At 39.2% G+C, this 23,577-nt stretch overlaps 1 protein-coding gene and 1 non-coding gene across 2 annotated transcripts in view; one reads left to right on the forward strand and one right to left on the reverse strand.

The window, feature by feature from the left end:
• cxadr (CXADR, Ig-like cell adhesion molecule) overlaps nucleotides 1–23,577 on the reverse strand; it is a 52,743-nt gene that overhangs the window by 22,250 nt on the left and 6,916 nt on the right. The window lies entirely within an intron of this gene.
• Nucleotides 356–427, forward strand: trnad-guc. The gene has a single exon. It is a non-coding gene; the product is annotated as a tRNA-Asp (tRNA).

Consider the following 23,577-nt stretch of genomic DNA (forward strand, 5'->3'; position numbering starts at 1 on the left):
CCTAATCGGATTAAGGCCTGGACTTTAACTAGGCCATTAAAGCACATGAATATGCTTTAATCTAAACATTTCCACTGTAGCTTGGGCTGTATGTTTAGAATGTCTTACTCTCTGTTCAATTACATTGAATCCTGCCTCATACCTTGTGATTTTACTTAGCCATATGTTCTTAAGGTTTTTATTGCAGTAGTTTCTTCCCCTGGATGATTTCTTCAGTCTTTTTCTTGATAGAAACCGTTTCCATTTCGTTCTTGCTACACTGGCTTGAGGAGCAAAGCAGTGTGCTAAATTTGACTCAAAGATGAGCATGGCAAATAAAACTTCAATAAGTCATTTTAGCATAATGCTATCTATCTCCTCGTTAGTACAGTGGTGAGTATCCCCGCCTGTCACGCGGGAGACCGGGGTTCGATTCCCTGACGGGGAGTGAAGTTTGTTTCAGGTCCCTCTTGAAAATGAGATCTAGATCTCAACGGGGTTTACCTGATTATATAAAGGAATATTATTAATATTATAATGTACAACAATGATTGAAAAACAATCTTAAGTCTAGCGACTTAAGAAATTAGTTAAACATTTATTATTATAAAATGTGCGATATTAATTTCTTTAACAGGTGGACAATTAATAAGTGGACGGATTATTGGATCTATTTCCCCCCAAAAATGCTACTGAAGTTTATTCCAGCATTCACACACAAGTACACATGTAAAGAAAATGTAAAAAAAAAAATATGAGTGGAACATAAAAAAATCTGAATTAATTCCAAGAAAGTTTGTATTCTGCCGTCTTTAATAATCAACAACAATAACAAAGCAACCATAGAAATCCAAACCAAAAATTTTTTTGTTTTTAATCATCTAATCTACCACTGAGATCTTCTGGTAAAAAAAAAAAAACAAAAGCCATAATCAAACCTGTTGACATGCAAACAGAAAGTAGTTCAGGGTGTTAATCAGTAACTATCAGCAGCACTTTCTCTGTACAGTGTGTGAACCCTGCAGGATGTTCCTCAGAGGAATCAATGATAAATGAAGTATGCAGCGATGTGAGGCTGCTACATGTAATCATTAGTTTATTTAGGGTGAAAGCGATCATTATTTAGAGTAATGGCACAAGGGCAAAAGTAAACTGGCCTTCTAGCTTTAAGTGAATATAATGGATTGATAAGGGAGGCCATCATCTTAGTCCAAGGAAAACAAGGAAATTAAATGAAAAATGGATTGCTGGTAAACGCAGCCATGCACGCAAAGCAGGCACTCATTTATTTCCGTGAGCCTAGTGTCTGTAGTTAAATTAAGATGCATGACAATGTGTGTGTTTGCGCGTCTTTAGTCTGCAGAGCAGGAGCAGGGCGGTGAGGTTGCAGGGCAGCGGGGGCGGAGCCGTGTAGCCTAATTAAAAAGTTTGTTATAATAACTAATCCCGTCTGGCTGGGTTTCTGCGAGTCGCCCACTGCCTCCAATCTCCATCCTACCGTGACACAGCACACCCAGCGCGATTACTGGGAGATCTGGAGTAAGCTCGAGGAATTCGGGGTCAGGGGGTGTCAGCATTGCTCCAGTCTGCGCTCACTCAATCAGTGGCCTCTTCATCCCCTTCCTGCCAGTCCTCCTCCTCTTTAACACAATCGTGATTGTGAAAGTGCGAGAGTCCCCTGGCCTCCGACTCTCCGCGGGCCTGCTGATTGTAACCCCGCCACCCAACCCATCCACCTTTTTGTCGGCATACAATGGGGCGAGAAGCCCGTCTCCTGGCAACCGATCCCTCGGAGAAGGTTGCTGTGGTGCTCAAGGGGCGGAGTGACGCAGGGAGGGAAAGACAGAGACAGGCGGCAAAGGAGTTGAGGAGCAACAGAGAGAAGTTAAGTAGGAGAACTGATGAAAAGGCTCTGCAAGCGAACGTTATGTGTGTCGCACACACATAAGGTGTGTGTGTGACGATACCAAATGTTGGACAATAAGTTGCTCCAGAAATTTTTGCCATAAGTTATAATACTGTCATTTTGAGTAAACTTTCAACTAATATAAGAATAATTATGGTATATTAGTGCAAGTACACTCTCAAAGATATAAAAAATCTTTTTCATTTCTAAAAAAAACATTTAACAGTGAAAGTGGAAAACATTTTAAATATCCAAAATAAATTAACAAAACAACCGAAACAGAATATGAAGTCCCTGTGACCAAAAATTGAAACGATCGTACTTATTTTAATTCATCATGCGATTAATTGATTTATAGTTTGTTGAGAAAGCCCACAGTTACTTTTGTTTAACAGTTCCACATTGGAATGAGTAATGTGGTTATTATTGCACAATATCAACATCAATATTTTCTACAAATTTGCTGTTTTAATGTAGTTGTGGTACTTCTAAACATCCCCCAGTCAGCTTGCTTTTACAGAGAAGGTTTGATTCCATGTGCAGATCGTAGCTCCGGTTGAGTCACAGCTGCTTTCCAGAGGTAATGATGAAAACCTACAGATGAGATGAGATGCTGAGATAACTGGCCTCCATTTCTCATTTGTCTTTCAGTACTTGAAAGTAGCTCAGTTTTTCCACTGATGTGTACACGAATTCCAAAGGTCGATTTCATCAGATGCAGATGAAGCCTGGAGTTTACAGACAGCGAATAAAAATACCTTTTCTTCCCCCTCACTGTCTGAAGATAAATCAGATCAAGTTTCTCTTGTTTTAGGTCAGTTGGAATTACCAACATTATTTCTATTAGCTAAATACCACAATAATGAGAGAGAGAATATGTCAGATTTTTTTGCTAATGTTTTCAAAATCAGAAGATTACATACATTTCCTCAGTATTTGATAGCATTACAGATTCTCTCTAGGAATGAGATCAGAATTTCAGAACACCAAAACATTGACTTTGTTGTCCTTAGACAACTTTGGCTGTATGCTTAGGGTCATCGTCCCACTGGAAGACCCATCTGAGCCCAAGCTTCAACTTCCTGGCTGATGTCATTAGATGTTCTTTCCTCATAATCCGATCTATTTTATCAAGTCCATCAGTTCCTCATGCGGCAAAACAGCCCAGGAACATGATACTGTAATTCCCATACTTCATGGTTTGGATGGTATAAGAATCCCAGTTTTTCCTCCAAATGTAGCAATGCCAGTAGTTACGACCAAACAGTTCCACTTTAGTTTCATTACACATCTCCGACATGTCTCCAAAAGTGAAGGATTTTGTCATTGTGTGCATTTTTAAACTGCAATTTTGCTATTTTTTGTTTGTTTTTGAGTCATGACTTCCTCTTCACTGAGTGACCTTTCAGCCCATGTTTATACAGAACACACTCTGTGTGGACAGTGACACTATCGTTTTTGTTTCCTCCAGTATCTTCACAAGGTCTTTGGCTTCTGTTATATTATATATACGTATATATATTTTGTTATTCAACATATGTAAATTTCTGGTTTCAACCATCAGTTTTAACTTTAAATGTTCCACAGACAAAGCAAAGTCATGTGCTTCAAGGAGCGGCTTCAGCTTGTACTATTAATAAGCCTTACAGTTTGACAAGCCGACCTTTGTTAACCCAACGCCCAAGACCCTCAAAGCCCTGGCAGAGACCGTGGTGGATGATAAGCTTCTCCTGAAGCTCAGAAAACCAACTCTTACCACCAGGAGATAAAGCCAGCAGCTATTTCAGGCTCACAAGGCAACAACAGTGACAGAAGAAGCTTGGCTAAGTGAAAGAGGTGAATTACACTGCGCTGGGATTTACTTCTATTTACCTTCTTCATGCTTTGCATCGCCTTAATCCTGTTAAAACTACGCATTTGGTCTACAGCGTGCTTCAGAGCCTCTGACAGCTTTAGTTCACAATCAGTCAACTTTGAAGTATTGCAGCCAATCAGCTGAAAATAGGGAAATGTATTATGACTGTAATGGAGGAGATGGTTCCAAGTAAAGAGATAGGCACACATTGAGGGCCATCTTTTATTTATTACCCAGTGAGAGCAATATTCTTTTTAGGGTCTCCAACAGTTTCACCAATTCAAATCTAAGACATTTCAGGACCGTTTTTAAGACAATTATGGTTGAAATTTAAGGCCTGCATCGCAACAAATGTATATATTTTAAGTTTGTGTCTTGCCAAATGTTCTTAGATCAGTGCTGATAGTGTCAGTGCCAAATAAGCAAAAAGATTACATTTCTGTTTGTGACTCTTGTCAGCAGCTTTTTGCTTCTCATACTCTACACCCTTAACACATGTAGCGTTGTATGGGTTGGCAAAAGACGTGAGCCTATTGCGAAGACGAACATTGCCCAGTCTACTGACAACAAATTTCCATTGCCCCATGACGGACACAAAAAAGCTGGCCTGCTAGCTAGTGCAATTGACAATAAATTTGCACTTATCCACAATGGACCCAAAAAGCTAGCTTGCTAGCTGATTTGATAGGAAAGGGACATTAGCTGCTAGTTACAGTTAGCTGCAACCACTTCAAGTTACTGAACTTAATGATGTTGGCATAAGACTCAAACATTTGCATGACAAAAAAGTTCAGAGAGAAAAAAAGATACATAGAATGTAAGCGACTAGGTAGTCCCATCATGACAAAATTCAAATGTAACATGTGTTTAACGTGTTTAAGGCCAAACTATATTTTTTAAAGTTAATTTAGATCGTTTTAAGGAATGTGTGAACCCCCTGTCTTGAGTCTGTAAAACACAAATCTTGAAAAATAAAGTGCAGAGGAGAAACAAAAACTAAGTTGAAACATAAACCACAGTGACAGAATTTTGGATGAGCGACTCACATTTTTCTGGATCTGCAGCAATGTTGGAATGAACATTAGTGATTTATTACAGTAACTCTGCAGTTCGTGTGGCTGTGGAACGAGCAAATAACCCAGCACAGCCAAACTCCAAATCAAACCTGGGCGAGCCAATCCCTCTCACCAATGCTGAGGCACATCAATTATTTCCGGCAGAACAAAGACTATCTCCTTAACTCCATTGCCGGTGTGAACGAACGCTCTGAACGGCAGCCACGGTGCTCCCGCTGGAACCGTTCAATTTGAAGCGGGGTGGGTGCCCAGAGAGGGAGCTTGGCTGCCGTTTATTTAATGTAGCAGAGAGCTGGGACTGTTGAACCATACTGATTGTGTTATAATGCAGCCTGAAAGCTCCACTTGCCACACAGAGCAGCCATCAATCCCCCAGTGCCGAGGACCTAAAGGCTGTTTTGACATAATTGAACATTAAATGATGGCGGGAATGATGAATGACTGGCACTTTACACCGTTGCCTGAGTGTTTGACAGCTTTTAGTGCAGCCCCCCGGAGGATGTGGTTATTGCATGTCTGCAACATCCAATTTGAATTCGTAAACATCAATTCTAGCAGTAAAGCTAATGTCATTACTTAAAGGCTAATGAAATGCCTTGCTTACCAGAAAACCCTTCTACTCTGGTAGAAGGAAAACCACTATGAGATAAATTTTAGTTCATCTGGAATCCTGCCATACCAGTAGAAAAAAATCTAAAGTCATTAAACAACTGTGGGAATACAGAGAAGGAAGTAGAGGCAGAGGGAAGCTCAGTTATTTCATAATGAGTGATTCAGTTTTAATTACTGACCTCAGAGCTGACACGCCAAGCTACATTAAAAAAATACAGCAAAATTTAATCAGTTATGGATTGCTTTAAAGATTCACAAACCAATACAAGTTAAAGACATAGGTACAGGGTGTACGTTTCATGCTTCTTTAGGCATGAGTACATGAGGGAAGGATCCTAAAATCCCACACTAAGCCTTGGGTACGATTAACCAAACTTTAGGTCCAAACTAACAAGAAATGATAAATACTTTAATTGGTATGTTGATTTCATCTTAGCTTTTACTATTCATTTTCTTTGTTGATTAAATTACTGTGAAGGGTAGAGTGCTGACTTATTGTAGCACAGGGTGGACATAGTGTAGCCTAAACACTCTGGCAGGCTTTAAAGTTGTAATCCTGACCAGAACTGAGAATGATGGGGAAAAACTTTCAGCTTCTGAAAGAGGAAATATTTCAACCAGCTGTTTAAAGATATCCGTTTTTATGTTATATTCTGGGTCTGGATTCTGAGTAATTAGAGAAAAACAAATACAAGTCACAGGAACTTACAGAACTGTGGGGGAAAAGTGACTTGGTCCAGAAAATACAGTAAATGGTGGTCTTGGATTGGCTGCTTTGCAAACACCAACCAATCGTGCGTGTGGCATTAAGCAAAGATATTTCAGCTTCCTGAGATGGATTTTCTTTAGAATACTACAGATATGTTTTATGACAAAAGAAAATAGAATCATTTGTGCCATCACATCTCGATGACCCACATGGATGCAGAATATTATTCACTATTGACTTTTTTCTTTTGAGAACCATAACAGGGGCTCATTCTTGAAAACAAAACCTTGTTGGATCTATTTTAAAACAAATGAGTGCATTTTGTTTTTTATCATTACCTAAATGGTTCAGATATTTATATTTTGAAACACCCAAGATTTGTTTGCTAAAGTGGTGGTCAATTAGCTCCTACTCTTACTATTTTATTGGGAAAAACTACATTCTAAAATAATGAAGTGACATTTTTGCAAAAAAACAGACCTGCAAGTCAAAACCATCCAATAACCTACATGCATTATTATAGTATAATTTTACTAACAACCAGCTTTGGCACAGGCCTATGGTTGTCTTTAATGGATAATTAGTGTTCAAAATTAAGACAATATATTCATCAGAAAAATGGAAATAAAACAGTGATATTTATTTTGTCAGTAAAACACCACTACACCCAAACTCTGCCAGGTTTTGACGAATCCCTTTCTCACCACTGTCCCTACCACCATCCCTAAAACGAACAACAAGCTTCTCTAAAGCCGTTTTAACAGTTTGATAACAATTCTACATCTCAATTGTGAGCTAACTTAAGCACATTACCATAAAAAGCTCCTTTCCTCCAGGAATCCGCTGAAGCCAATGGACAGAGCTGGTGACAATGCGAGGGCTGGCTCTGCCACAGAGCTGATAGGCAAGGCGCCAGAGCTGCTAGCAGCTCCCAGATAACACGCTGATATCATCCTCAGGGGAAACAATGCTAAATGTGCCAATATTATCATAGGAGGGGGAAATAATTAAAACAGGACAAACTGTACATACTGAATATGAGGTGTATGAGAGAGACAGCAGAATGTCATGTTTCTAAAAATGTCAATGAAGATGTCACACAGAAACGGTTTTGGTCATGCTAAAATTGCTGGAATTGGAAACAAAAAACAGGCAGGAAATGCTAAAGCTGAATGAAAGGCTGGAGAAATGGTGCAAATGAGACAGCAAGTGATTTGTTTGTGATCTTAAAAGTAGAGATGCACCGATCCGATGTTAATATCTTTATAGGTCCCAATACTGAAACAAAAATTCTACATCAGGTACCAGTGAGAATGTGCCCGATTCATAACGGCAGATATATTTAGTACAATTTTATTTTTTTCTTTATTATTGTGATTGATGTCATGCTTTACAGTTTCTGAACTGTAATTAAAGACTGAACTAATTAAAGTTGTACTGTTTTTACACGTTTGACCAAGCTTGTGAAGATATTGGGGTATTTAAGTGTGCTGTACTGGTGCAGAGTTAGCAAATAATTGTTTTTATTTAGCACACTTATCACTTATGTCTGTCTTAAAGGAAAAACGTAAAGTTTCAAGTCAATTCAGCACTTTTTTTCAGGATCGGATCTTATCGGCCGATAAACCTCAGATATCTGTATCGTAAATAAGTAAAAAATAATATCTAAATAGTCATGTTTTGAAAAAACAACCATTAAGCATGAATTAGAAATACTTTTCATTAAGCCCACATTTATGTTTTAAAATGATTTTTTATTGGTCTGATGTAATATTTTTATGTTTTCATTCGCTGTAAGCAGAAAATCGCATTCATTAACAGAAACAAAGGCTTCAAAACATCAGTGAGTGTTTCGCTTAGTGAAATAAGTGAACTTTTCAATAATAATAATGATAATATTGAATATGGCTGTAAAACAACTTGAATATTTCTGAAACTAACCAATCTGCAGCCATGAAAGTGGAGAAAGTAGAATAAAAAGGGGCTAAAAACCCTTCAACCCAAACCGTTCATACTGTTGCCCTTTCATTAAATACCACACAGGGATTTAGTGAGCCTGTTAAACAAACAATGTCTAATAAATGCAGGTATTTGTCATGTGAGCTTCCAGCAGTTTACTGTGAAGTAAAGAAGAAATGGAAACCACATGTCTCAGTGGGGTATAACAATGGGGCGTCTCTGTTGCAACAAGGCAGCAATGTTGAAGCCTCGTCTATCTCCCTCCACCCCAAACCAACCAACCCCTAAAACAAATAAAGCATCTGGATACAACCCAGACTCCCATCAGCGCCCCAGCCTTTATGTAGCCCCGGGGCAGAAAGCCAACCGTGATTCGGAGGCAACTTCACTGATCAAACACTGAAACGCACCGCAGCTACTTCATTCACACTCCTGGGTGTGTGGAATCCTGAAAGACTATTCTGAAAATGGTCAACAATTAGGCACAAATATCATAGTAGACGTTTTCTCCTTAAATAAGAGACTATAAATTAATGACTATTCTAGTTGGGAGAGCAAGTTCATCTTTTCAGTTTGGTAAGGCTTAAATATTTGACTGAAGTGTGTGTCCTGAAAGCTGTGAGAATGAACAGACTCTGGTCTGACTTGCTTTTCTCTGCGATAAGAAAATACTTCCTCATACCAGCTGAAACCAATCGCAGAACTTTTCTGCCAGGCTGATCTGCTCAACCGAAAGCGCTTATTTAGCTGCAAACATGCCCGAGATATCACCGAGACATGATGACTGAGGGTTCACCGCCGGACCACTAAAAGGATTAAGCTGCCAGTTGATCCTGCAGATGCAGCGCAGATTCAAGTGAATACTGGGCAGAAAGGGCTCCAGCTGAATTCCTGGGTTCCTCCCTTGTGCTTCCAGGCATCTATTCTCTGACCATTACTAATGCCGCCGCATGACCGCATTCCCTTCCACATTGTTTCCTCCACTAAATCAGAAAAGAAAACGTTTTCTAAAAACCACAAACATCCCGGTATTTCTATTCAGCAACACTCGTATTCTGCATCATTGGTTAATAAGTAATGGGTCATTTCTCACACTTATTGTTTTTGACTATTGTGCTCTGTTTTAATAACAGTTCTTCAAGCCTTTTCTAACATTGCACACTACAAAATAAGTACAAAAATGTATGCTTTGTGGTAATATTTTATAGGGCCAATATCGATATCGGTCTGATTTTGCTGGTTGATAAATTGTTTTTATGAAGTTTATTTATGTGTTGGGTTGAGATAGTTACAGCCCAGACCTAAATCCAAAACTTAAAACTTGATCTTTCCAGAGATTCTCCATTTAATCTGACTTTGCTGGAGCTTCATTACACACTCTGTTGTGTTGATACATCAAAATATCCCAGTAAAAAACATTAAATTGGAATTTGCAAAAATGTAGAAACATTCAAAAGGTTTTCATACCTTTGCAAGGCCTATACGTTTCATACCTATACGTTTCATTCACAACTTTCCTTAAAGCTATTTATCTTAATGAAGTGGTAAAGTGATTTGAAGAACTTAACTTGAAAAGGTCAACTCTATTAAGACATTACCAATGCTTATGCTACATTTGCATAGTAACCCACTTTCCAAGTATGGCTATCGGCCGAACTGGCCAGCAAGCAGACAATGACTCTGCTTTGCTCATGCCATTTTCTCTAGGTTCCAAGCTAAAATTAGACTCTCTGCCCTTAAGGACATTGCATAATGGCAGACCTCTGGTCACTGGAGGAATAAAGTCCTCTGTATGTTTTACTCCCAGAGCGTGCCATCAATAGTTGCCAACCAGTCAAACATTGTGCATTTCATCAAACAAAATGTGGTCGAATTTTGCCTCGGGACTCCAGCAAAACTGAAACGTTGCCAAAACACTTTGGAATAACCGCTGAAGAGTCAATATCTTTTCAAATGCATTTAAAAAAACAATTAAATCAAGAGCAGTCAGAGGAGTCCGAATGAGGAGTTTGTGGAAGAGTAACAACACAGAGCATGCCGTCCTGTCCTCCCAGACTCTACAGCAGGACATCAAGATAAGGCTGTTGTTAGAAGATAACAGCATGGGTAATCCTTCTCCTCCTCTCTTTGTAAACCGAGCCGGGGCTGGAACAGGCCAGATACTGTATTTATTTTCAAGGCTGCAGTTTCTTCTTCTCTCAAAGCTTGGCAAATCCAGGTGGAGTAAAACGCATCTCTGCGGCGAAGCTCCGTGGAAAAGCAACAGGGCAAAGCTTGTCAGTTGTTGTTACAGCTTAACCGAGACTGCTGGAGTTTTTTTATTCACGCCTCGGCAGGAGGAGGGAGCTCCAAACAGCCGGGCTTGTCGACATCCAACTCTGACAAGACGCAATTGGGAATGTTAAAAATAACTCTGCTGCATGAGCAGAGTCATCCCACACGATGGTGATGCCACAATTTGTGACCTGACTAAACCAGCAGGGATTTTTTTTTTCCTCCCCCTGACATGTTTTCAAACTTTTCATGAGAGAAGGCAATTTTTGTTTCCGTTTTCTGCACGGATTGCCACAAACAGTTAACAAATGCTTCTTCTTCAAAAAAAAAAAGTTACCACAATGCAACTCTGGATTCCAGTATCTGAAAAACAGAAAAAATGTGGTTGCATTATTTTGCAACCATAGAGAACCTAATTTATTAGCATTTCTATCAATGCTTTCCCTCCTTTAATGATGATGTTTATAAATAAATCAAATCTGAAATCTCTGCCCAATTATCCCCAAATATTAGTGTAATTCTCACTGGGTATCAAATCAGCGCTGCTTGTTTTAGATTCCTCACAAACTGATTTAGGTTTAAGCATAGTTACCGTGGTAACAGCAGGTAGGGTTTAATGTTACAGCAAAATCCTTTGAATCCATCTAAAAATAATAATAATACAACAGTGCAGCCAAAATCTGGTTATTTTATAGACTGTATACAGTCAGTGCTTCTCATCAGGTCAACAGGTCAACTTCATACATTGTTTCTCTTATTCTTATATGCATTTTAATTGAGATATTTAAAAAGCATCAACTAATGTGACTGATGTGTGGGGAAAAAATATTTTGTTTTCTTTGATGCAGTTAAAAGAGAAGTGTCAGCTGAAATGATGAGCTTCCGTTACCACTACGGTAAAACGCTGATGACACAGCATGACGACACAACGCTGGGATAATTGTGCTTGATTATCCATTGGCTCTATTATTAGACTTCCTTGCTCAAAAGCAAATGCAATAATATCGGAATTTACTACAGAAACCTTATAAAGAAGGTTAATATACTGAGGTTTGTGTTGAAGCACAAGCCTCAACATATTACACTGGGATTTTGTGTGACATAAGAATTGCAAAGAGGGGGGGGGGGGGGGGGGAATCATGAATTGCTTTGAACTATTTATGAACTTTAAAGAAAAGTTAGGTTATTTAACTATAACCACAGCATTTTAATTCTCCTTCAAAAATGGAACGAGTGTGGGTCGACTCCAAACCTACCAAAATATTTGGAGGATCTATGGAAGAGACAGAGGACAACTCCAGAAATACAGCCTCCGCTGGGATTCTTTAGATCAAAGTATATTCGGACATTAGAAGGGTCCAGATAAAATTCAAACTTAAATCCAATTAGCAATCAGCTGCAAAACTTTAGTAAACTAGTAAGTTGTATCTACCTAGGTCCAAAATGGAACAAATTCTACTAAAAACAAATGCAGTCAAAAGAAAAATAGCACCTACAAAAGCTTCTGCAAGGTCATCTGAGGGTGTTGTACCTGAAGTAAAGTGCTTTTGCCTGAAACCTTCTGTTCAAACCGCCAACTCCCTGATGACTCTAATGACATCTAAAAAGGTCTGACCGACAGTAGCCCAGACAGCCAGCCAAACGCTGCTTATAGCACATCTTGGATCAGTCGGACAACAAGATAATCTCTCTGAGGTGCAGCACTGTGGCTTTTGCCCTACTGATATGTTGGGTTTGACATAGACATTAAGGAAAGAGAAATATCAACCAAATACTTTACAAACAATTGTAAAGATTAAAAGAATGATATAGATTAGACCAGTATCCAGGAACTTGATGTACTGTTTCAGTTGCTGCCAGAAAAATGTCAGACAACAAAGAAGAGGATCTTCTCATATTCTCGAAGGTCATTCATTGACAGCTGGAGTGCTGAGGTGTGTTATGGCTCGAGCCGTCGCAGATGAATAATTTCTTAACGCTCATCTGTCTCAGAGCGATTAAATATGAAGGCAATGCCCTCGCACACCTTATAAAAGAAAGCTGCGTCGTTGGAAGCGGCTCAGTGACTGGGCGGTAGATTTACTATTTTTCTAATTATTGGCCCCTTGGAGAAAGCCAGTCATCCAACAAAGCTCTGTGTGTGTGCATGTGTGTGCCTATGAATTATACATGGGCTCTATTAAGACACTTAACAGCTGCTTCTTGGAGAACTTAGCGGCAGCAGCAGTGGCTCTGCTGCCTGTCTGTGGGTTTACTTATTCAAACCTGAACACTTGTCCATCACGCATTACAGTATGGAGGCCCGGACTGGTTTATGGCTACAAAGCAGACTGTACTGCATCTTTCAATCGCAAACAGAAGACATTTTTTGAACTGACCCACACAGAGCAGCTGTCAGTCTATGAATCAATGAGACCTGAAGCCACTCACCAATACTCTTTTCTCAAACTACTTTTGATAAATATATTGGCTACTGTCAAATTCCTAAATCCGTAGGTTTTAACAGAGCATGCACTCTGGCCCATAGAAATCATGATCCAAAACACCTGGTACAGACTAAAACCTGAACTTAGTTAAGCACATGCAACCAATCTTAAATTTTCAAGTATGACGACCAGGTAATAATAGCCAGTCAAACCCATGCCATCAATGTAAATTTAGCTGGAATTTAAAATAAATGCAGCTGAAGAACACAGTGGTATCAGCAGGGTCAAAAGAGGGTTGCCCATCTCCCAAAATTAAGGGAATTGGGGCCGATTTATCGGTTGCACCCCAACTTTTGATCTGGATGTCAAAGCAGAATCTGGGTGTCATAAAAATGCTTTGGCAGCAACTATTAAACCAGTTTTAGGTCTCTGCCTGAAAAGAAGAAATAAGCTCTTAATAAAGTATGTGTATACAGCCCAAAAGAGCAAATACATCAACTCTGAAGACTAAATATCCACTTCAAGTTCCAGTGGTCATAGTCAGGGTTTCCCTCAGTGTATTATAAGCCTGGCAGCAACAAATGACATGGTTATATGGTCATGGCCACTGGTTATATTTATTGTCATTGTATATGAATGTAGTGACAAATTCATTCATATGATCAATGATGAAACAATTTTCTATTGTTCCTAATATAATTCAGACTACATTAAAAAATATTTTGCACATAAATTATTAAATCTCATTTTAAAACCAATTTATGTGTAAATATTTTATAAGAAATCACTAAGTTTATATCAGCAGGCATTATTTACAGCAAACATTAATTTAATGTAGATAACATAATACTATTAAACCTAAAAGTATAATGTGCAGTCTTGCAATACATCTAAAAATGCCAAGTGAAAACAAATCAATAAAGAATATACACACACACATAATTCTTGTATTCCTTCCTCACCATGCCTGCAGTTAACTATATGTAATGTTTTTCAATGAGATGAAGTGCTAAAAATGGCTACTTCAACAGCTGCTTCACCCCCACCTGCTATTCCCTCCAATTCACCTCACCTTCTGCTCATTCTGCTGGAGGACAGAACAACAGAACCCTGCCCTGCGCCACTCTGCTCTGAGTAAACCCATTCTGTGACAGCAGCTGATAAAATGTGATACACACCATAAATTGCACAATGCTAACCTCTCAAAAAACTATGCTTGTTGGAAAAAAAATTGAAAAGAAAACATAGCGTTACAATAAATTGCGGAGCCTGTTTTTCTTGATAAAGGGATTTTTTTATTTTTCACTCGCTCTCCACGACGCTGTGCAGAAAAACACTGCACAACAGATAATTTACCAGAGGCTGAGGGATGTGGAGAGCTGAGCTGACACCTACCCAGCAGGTATGCAGAGAGGAAGCAGCACACCAGCAACTGCAGCTGCAGCACCCTGAGGGGCTGCCAGCCACACTGAGTATCTTCACACCGAGACGTCTAGCCCAAAGAACTGAAGACATGAGGATAGTTCAGGTTCGGTACGAGGTTAGGGAGTTTCTACCTATCCATGTCTTACATCTTGTCAAACACTGTTTTAGATTGATTTCAACTTCCCTAAAGGATTTTTTCGTTTGTTTCAGAACTTCAAATCTAGTCTCCTCCCTAAGCTGAACTCTCGTTTTCACTCTGGTCTGATGTTTTGATGTTATCATGAATGTTGAAGCAAGCAGAAGCCATTGGTTACGTAAGCGGGTTGTCATGTCAACTACTATTTTATGATTTACATTGCAACCAGGGTTTATCATCACCAACTAAAACCTGTTACAACATCAAAGTGCATTTATGAACACAGTCACGAAAGCTGCTTAAAGGCCCACCCAAGCTCAGCTTATCATTAAAGCACAGGGAACTAACTAGCTGCTTCCAATAGCTGTAAATGTTTACTTCTGCCTGCAGGTCTAAACCCAGACACCTACTTCTGTCTGTGCACTCTGATCATCTGTTCCACTCAGAGACTCTGAAGATACCATCAGAGGGATATAAAATGGTCATAGCGTACTGACTAAAACAAACAAAAATATCAATAAAAGTTCATCTAGCAGTAGAGTGTTTTCATACCTGATAGTTTGGTAGACTTGGTTTGATTGGAGACTGGAACATGTTATATTTTCAGCTGGTTTGGTTTACTGTGTCAAACAATCCAAACCCTTTGAACAATTTGTTCCTCTACCCGCCTGTGGCGGCACTGCATCAAGATCCATTGAAGGAAATGACACGAAAACCTCCAAAGTCGACATGAGCGCATGAAAAGTAAACAAAAATAGAGTTGTGTCAGATTTTAGTGGGAGTAGGATTTCTCTTTTATCTTTGGCAAAGACCAAGAGTAATTTCTCCAGCCAATGCTAGACCTTTGTGTTTGTTTTGGTAGAATGCCCTGTGCTATAGTCCACTTTCTGCTTTTGGAGCAATCTCCAGTCTGCTTGGCATTCATATGTGCATTCAAACCACACAGAGTTCACTTGAACCAAAAAGAGATCTAGGTTTGTAGGCGGACCAGAGTTTGCTGTTTTGGTCCGCATCAGAGTTCGATTACGTGCTCCTAGCTGTGCTCAGAGTTGGTAGTAGCTCAACTCAGGAGGTTCTGCCGTTGGAAAAAAATCTCTTGATTGAGACTATTGCATAAATGTGGGAAGACTGACATTTGCTTTAATTAAATCTGCAAAAACACATTGTTAAAAACAACAGTAGAGAACATCCTCTTTGTTAAAAGCTGATTAAAATGATTGACTGCTCACAGCTGTTGGGCTTGAAAGAATATTTTGGATGGTTTTGTAGATAAAGTAAAACTGGTCAAACATCACAAACACTGAAGATAAGTCATAAATCTCTGATCAGTGGATCTCTGAGATAAACAGCACATCAACCATGCATTTTGATAAGTTCTAAAACGATATTATATGGAAAATATGCAATATGTCATATTGTTAGTGAATGTCACAACAACAAGATTTGTGGTAAATAAGTAACCACTTAAATCTGCTTTGGGAGACACAAACCCAAGAGAAAGAGTAACATCATGTGTATAATTAGCCAATATTTACAGGAATCCAAGAACTTCATCACATCAGTACTGCAATGATGATAAACTTTCCATATACAAGTAAAGGGGCAGTATTATGTGTTTTTGAGGCACATAGCACAATAAAGTAAATATGTTACCTTCAGTTGTTATAAAATTACTGTATATATCAAATATGACTGAAAAGAAATTTGAAATTGATATTTAATGCCTTGAAACTGGGCCTCTGTCTCTTTAAGAAACTACACCTTTAGGAAGTCATCACAATGTTGCTCCTTTGTTAACTAACACTGTATTCACCAGCATTGCACTGAGAAGTAACTCATATAATGAGTTCAGCAGATGTGCAGTTCCACCAGGTGTTTGCTAGTTGCTGTTGGCTAGTCTGAAGGAGCAGACGCTCAGAAGTCAACAATACTAATACATAATGCTACCTCTTTAAAAACAAAAAGGCAGATTTTGCACAATAAAGACTTCTTAAACTTCAGTAATATTTTTAGTGTTATGTAGTAGTATTTTTTTATGAAACGCGCAGAAAAGGAGCAGCCAATTTATAAGTATTTTAGATACAAAAACCACCATGTATAAAAAATTATATGCTTCCCCCAGAGAGAAGCATATTTGTCACAAGGTCTATTATTCCTCATTAGGAGCAGAGGGCATTGTGGGAGCTTCAGAGTCAGGCATGTAGTGGCTAAGTGATGAATGTGCTGGGGGGGTGTTTATCACCCTCACAGTGCCACACAGTGATGATGACCGATGGACTCAGGAGAGAGGGGCAGGGGGAGCGGCCATGCTTTGACCTTGTTTCAAATGACAGACAGTCCCTCTGCAATCCTTAGATCCCATCTTTCTGCCCCTTCCTTGATAGACTCGGATTCTAACAGCTCCTGCTGTCAGATTACGCTTCTGAGGAATCTCATACCTGCAACTGGTCTTTGTTTTCCACCAGGCATCAGCCAATTAAATCTCTCTCTGTTTAAAACGCTGTAAAAGGTGACCATATAATTCATCATTTACTATCTCTTTTTGTCTTAGAAGGTGCTGCAGGTTAAAACAACCTTTGAAGGCTGTGGTGTTTATCACACATTGCAGATAAAATATCTTATTCATTAAAAACAGAACCTTTACACACACACACTCTCTATGCTGCCTTAAGTAGGCCACTGAACAAAAGCTAGAAAGCAGAATCATACAAACATGTCTGGATGTTTGTATGATGAGAAAGCAGATGTCTCTTAAAGGATGAACACTTAGAGCTAACATTAATATATTTTTATAATTTTTTTTCACCATGTTTTTCATCTTTTTCATATTTTGGATTTTAAACATCCAAAATATTTCCTCAAAGCAACAAATAAAATGGATACTGAAGTCTCTGGAAACAAAATTGACCTTCAAAAAAACGGGCCAGTTGAGATCGACGCATCTGACTGAAGCATTTTGTCATCCAGTTATTGGTAGAAACAGACAGACAAACGAGAAAAGTAATCATGAAAATGGAAATTATAGAGCCCATTTGAATTTATCATGCAATTAATTGAATTATTGTTAACAGGCTTATGCCCTAGAATATTATTTTTGCTATACTACCCAAGAAATTCCAAGTATATAATGTCTATTTTCATGTGAGAGAAAAAAACACTTTAGTCTCCTGGAACAACTAGACTTTTTAATGGTGTTAAACGCAAAGTTAGACCAACATGTAAAGTATTAAAAGCCAAAAAAACAGAAACATAGCTCTGTTTTGGTTGATTTAATTGGACTCTATTTTTTTTACCTGGAATGTCAAGTTAGTTTAGGGACTATTAAACTCTAGTCCGCCTACAAACATAGGTCTTGATTAGACTAAAGTGAACTCTAGTGCTGTTCAAATGCATATGTGAACGCCAAGCTGACGAAGACTGCACTAAAATCGGGAAGCGTACTATAGCGCAGAGCATTCTGGGTGTACAATAAAAACAAACGTACAATTCTAGCGCTAGTGGGAGTAATGGCTCGTCGTCTTTTACCAAAGACAAAAGAGAAATCCTACAACCTCTAAATTATAAATTCTCACTTCACTCCAGTTTTGTTAACATTTTAGATACGCTCAGTGTCTTCAAAGATTTTCGTGTAATTTCCTTCAGTGGTTCTTGGTGCAGCGCCATCACAGGTGAGGAGGAGGAACAGGTTCTTCTAAAGATTTGATTTGTTTGGCATCGTGGCGTGTCAAAGCAAAACGCACCGCCAGGAAATGTAAAAACGCTGCAACTCTGGTCCCAAATCAAACTGAGTGTCCCAGATGTGAAAACACCCTAAGAAAGTAGACCACAGTAAAAAAGTCCCACTGTATTAATGAACAAATAATTTTTTTTTTAATGGTTATTAAAGCAGAACCCATCAGAAAGAGTGATTATACACCTTAGCAGAAGAATAGATGAGTTATAACAAAGGCTGGACATTGTAGAATCCCATTTATCAATTTCTAAAGCGAATCCTCTGTTTTTCTCTGAATTATTGGAAAGTAAATACCACCGAGCCTCAGAAAAGCAGGTGAATAAAATAAACCAGCTGGCTGGGAGATGCAGTAAAAAACCATGGTGGATAACTAACTCGTGAAACGTGGAGGCTCAAATACCTGGCAGCATATGGATGCAGCTAAACGTATAAAGGCTTGACCGACCAGTCATTCTGACACCAACTTTAATACGGTGAGGTTAAAGCAGAATCAAGGCATCCCACAAAAAGCTTCAGCAGCCCCGGAAAGCCGTTTTCCTGTCTACCTGTAAGGAAGGAATGAGCTCTGAATACAAAGTGGCTGCACTTCAAAACAAGCGGCGCTATTAATCACCTTCCCTAAAGCTCCAGAAGGCAGTAATTTGTCCATTCAGTAATCCAGATATGAAATGGAGGGTGGAGGAGAGAGAGGAAAAGAGAGAGAGCTGAGGGTAATGTAGCAAAGTGAGGGTGCGATCTGCTCTTAGCGCTTCCACACAGGTGAACAGGACAAGCCTGGCATGCTAAAATATTAACGTCTGAGGCTGTGAATATTCATGTGCGCTTGTCCCCCCTCATCAGATCGTAGAGGACGGGCCGCTGTCCCTGGAGTGTAATCCGATTCCGAGCGTCCCCGTTTGGCTGTCAAGGACAAGGGGCTTCTGGGTGGAGAGGGCGTTTGGCAGTTTGCAGCAGCAACATGTTTCAGCCAACAGGAGACAAGCAGCGGATGATGGAAGGTGAACCTGACCTCCGGTTGTTATCATCATCTGCATGAGGCCAAACGACAAGGGCTCAAATTCCCTGCTTTGCGTCTCCACCCGATGTCTTTATGAGTTATTTCGTCATGGAAACATGGCAGCAGATTGTAAAAGGGACAAAAGCAGAGTTATGAAGTAAAGGCATCCAATTGTTTAAAATAATATAAGAGCTTCATCTACTGTACAACAAACACATACAGCCGAACAAGGGGGAGGGTAGGTTTCTTAGGCAATTGGAGCACACTCAAGTACACTCCCTGGATGTGCGTGTCTTGTTTTTTTGTAGTAGTAACCAGGCAACCAGTTAGCTGGCCAGAGCCTTTGGTTTTAGGCCTATCAGATAACATTGTTACAACTTCACCGGCAATCCACTTTAAAGGGATTTAATCTTCCCCAAAATGTTACATAGTTCACATGAACTCCAACTCTGGTCTGTTCCAACTTGCGGTGTTTCATGGAAAGTGAGTCTAAAAGGAGGATGTTAGGAAGTGGGACTATCCCAGTTCCTTCCATGCAAAAAAACTGCTGACAGGGCAGATCTTCATCAGTGCAGCAAGTGTGCACTACAAAGCCCGCAATTTGCTTTGCAGATTGCCCAAGCATAAAAACGCAATCACTATCAACATACCAGCTCTGCAAACATGTATCTATGAACTGTCTTTTCTTCTTTCTATGTGCAGAATATTTTGGTGTGCAGCAACACAAAAGCCTTGCCTGGAACAGAGAGCAAACCACTGACGGAGATAGCGACACGTGGTTGGTGTAATCCAAACCAGGATTTTACAGCTCTAATGTATCTGCAGGTTATCTGCTCCCAGCTAATCTCAACAACTGAGATTTTACTCAGCGGAACCAGTAAGTTTCATCTTTGTTAGTAGGAAAAACTGCTGTAGGCCTTCATGTAAAATGGGTTGTGCTAGCACAAGATTACCAATTACATTACAATCATGCGTTTGGTTTTAATAAAAAACAAACCCAATATTCACTAAAACATACACATGTATAAAAAGATTTGAATTTTGTTCCAGAAGATTAAAAACAATAAAACTATTTGCTTCCAGAGAACTAAGTAAAACAGGAACAAATAAGAAAGTGAGTAAACTGATAAACACCAAAGTGAATAGTGTTTAGGTACAAGCAGATGTGGCCCTTTGTGATGGTATTTCACTCACTAATGTGTAACTGATGTGTCCATTGTTTCTGTTTTTGAAGAATTAATTTTTTTGGAAAATGTTTAAAAAAAGATTCGCACCAAGGCACTCCTTTGGTTTCAGAGAGCTGTCAGCTAGCTCAAGATTTAATCTATTTTTTGACAAAAGCATTTTACAGCTTCTATTTATTTGCACTTTGAATTCAGGTCAACTTATAGAAGGAATGACTGAAATGAAATGAAAAAAAAAATTCTGACATTTTGTAATTTTTAAATCAAAAATGGTATGAAACATAAAAATAAAAACTCGTCTGAGATTTTATTTTTAAGGCATGTAGCCCAGGCCTAGCTGAAAGCATGGACTTGAACATCAAGTTGTCTCTTGAAACACCAGAGGTGCTATTTGGGTTTTCATCCAATTTTTAACCAGCACACCAACTAAAATAGACAAATATGAAAAAGAAGAAAACTCTCTTTCCATAGTAGACATGTGCTCATCGCTCACTGGAGGCAATAAAAAAAACAGCAGTAAGGATTTGAATTTAACATGTGGAAAAGGCTATTTTTCATACGTTTTCCACTAAACATCCTGTCTACTGATGCTTTGCTGTAGGAACTCACTTAAGAACCCAAGTATGACTAATTTTTATGTTTCTCTCTGTTTCGTTAAGCTGGAAGACAAACTATTTGCTGATGCTATTATATCTCTATTGTTTACATGCAGCTAATGAGAGGAAAGAAACCATTTCTGGTTGTTTCAGTAAATTCACTTTTTTGCCCGCCATTTTGCCTCGTTTCTTCTGTCAACATCTTGCGTCATAAACAAATCGACAGAAAAAAATGGAGCAGACATATTCCACTTGTTGTTTAGCCATTAAAGAGAGCTTTGCACATTACCATTCATTTCAAAGCCAAGTCAGAAGAATGCCATGAGGCCTGCAGTTACTGTTCTTGTCTGCCGAAGTGGAACGGAGCTCACATAACGAGACCATGGTGCCATTAAGATGGTAATGAGGCCAAACTAGCGTGGACACAACAATATGAATCATGGGACAAAGACAGACTCAAAGCAACACTATGTCGGCCTTATATTACACACAATAACCGGAATCAGTACATGCAGTGATGCGCTCAAAGATCAGTAACAAAGAACTTCTGCATTTCATTTGATTCTGCAACTAGTCAGACCGCTGGAATGTAACTCTTGTCTGTAGCTCGTTGGCTAACCCAGCAAAAGTCTCCTCCTGTAGTGCAAGATGCACCATGACATATCACTAACTAAAGCCAAAAGACAACTGGGTGGCTAATGTTTCACTCTATTCTTCACAGAGGGAGGAGTGATTGTGCGGTTTCAGTTCAAATTCCAGCACACTAAATGCCACGCCCGTACTAATGAGATCAAGCTGTGTATTTGCTCATTTTAAAAACAAAGAATGGGCTAGCTGTGCTAAACATTAAAGATACCAGTCGAGTTTGGGGTTTTTTACACTAACAAATGCACACAATCAATAAAAACAACCTAGCTGCATAATGGTCCATAGATTTCAACTATCACATTTTACACAATGTGAAGTTTCTTAAAAGCACACCGAAGAAAAGTATTCATGTGCATTTGAGTCAATGACATCACACGAGGCATTGACCAGGTGGCGTTAGTAAACACTACCACAGATCAGCTACTTTTGACAAATTTCAGCTAATTCTGAAGCATTTATAATCTAACCAAGTCTGACATTTTAACACCTCCTCCATGGGTTTGGATTGGTGCTAAATGTTCCCAAATTATGCATAGTGTATGACACGTGTCAAACTCAAGGTCCATGGGCCAAATCTGGCCCACCATAACTTTCTATGTGGCCCTTTAGATTCTAGACTAAACACTAAGAGTGCTTAAATATTATGTTATCAATCAAATGAATGCAGTTTTTATCTGTTTACTGCCAGTAGGGAGTACTGTTTATCAGTTCCTCCAGTTTCTTGAGAATTATCCTGGAAATAGACGCAAAATCAGCAAATTGCGCTAATAACTGGGAGTTTATTGCATATTTTTCTCAAAAATTGTCAAACGTTTTTACCTGTACTAAACAGCTGCCTCAGTCTTAAGTGATATCAGATTATAGTCCATGATTTATACAGAGAGTCATAAAAAGTCACATTTACTGTCATAAATAAGTGCAAATATTTCCAAATTAGTTCCACAAATACTTTGCAAAAAATCACAAAAAGAATCACAAAATCTTGGAGGGTGTGACGAGGTTCTTTATGGTTTAGTCAAAAAAGAATGACTGTTCCAAGTTGGAGATCATTTTAGAAGATTTATTCGGTTCTCACAAAGGTGGCAGGTGCAGATCACACACAAAGGACATCCAGAGCAGGCTAGAAATCAAAAATCATTAGTACCTTTGCTTGCAATAGTTCATCATCACCAGCGTGACTTCTTCTCAGTCTAACCACCGACTGACTCCTGTGGAGCAGAGCCCTGCTTTTAAAGCCACAGGCTCCGCCCACAGACAATCCAAACTAGCAAAATACTAATCATCTCTAACTCAAATCAGAAGTTTGATTCTGATTTGAATCAAACTTCAAATCAGCCTAAAGTTTATACAGTATACCAAATAATACAAAAAAAAAATAAATAAATAAACTTGTAAACAAAAATACAATATTCAATTTAATATACAACACCCAATGCGCTCTGCTGACGTCACCTCCTCATGTGACTCCCTCCCGGCACGTCACAATCCGGAAACACACTACTTGAAAACAAAAACCAGGAAAACGTCCAGTGCTAAAAAAAAAGGTTACAGTAAATGTTTAACCGGAGCAGGAACACCGCGTGTGCACCCACGATGAACCGCCCCAGTCCAACCTGCAACAAAAGTAAATTAGTGATGATGTATGTGTTTGTCGGCGTGTGTGCGCAGTTATGCGGGCATGCTAACACGGACTCTAACGCCCAGCTCGTGACGGCTCCTCCGTCACACCACCCCTCTCCTCTCCAAGGTTGGCAAAATTTGGCAACCTAGAAAGAAAGTCTGCCACTTTATTAAGTCTGCCACTCCTATGACAGATGGTAAATTTGTACGGTTGCAAGGACAAATACCACCTAGTCAGACGATGGTTACTGTCCTTCATGGTGTTGATCCAGGTCAGGGCACGATGGTCTGTCTCCAAATCAAAGTCTCTGCCCATCAAATAATACTTGAGACTTTCCAGAGCCCATTTAATGGCCAGGCCTTCTTTTTCTACTACAGAATACCTCACCTCACGAGGGTAACAGCTTACGGCTCAGGTAGAGTATGGGTTGCTCCTCCCCAG

Source organism: Xiphophorus maculatus, chromosome 11 (assembly GCF_002775205.1).
Source record: "Xiphophorus maculatus strain JP 163 A chromosome 11, X_maculatus-5.0-male, whole genome shotgun sequence".
In the NCBI taxonomy this organism is placed as follows: Eukaryota; Metazoa; Chordata; class Actinopteri; order Cyprinodontiformes; family Poeciliidae; genus Xiphophorus; species Xiphophorus maculatus.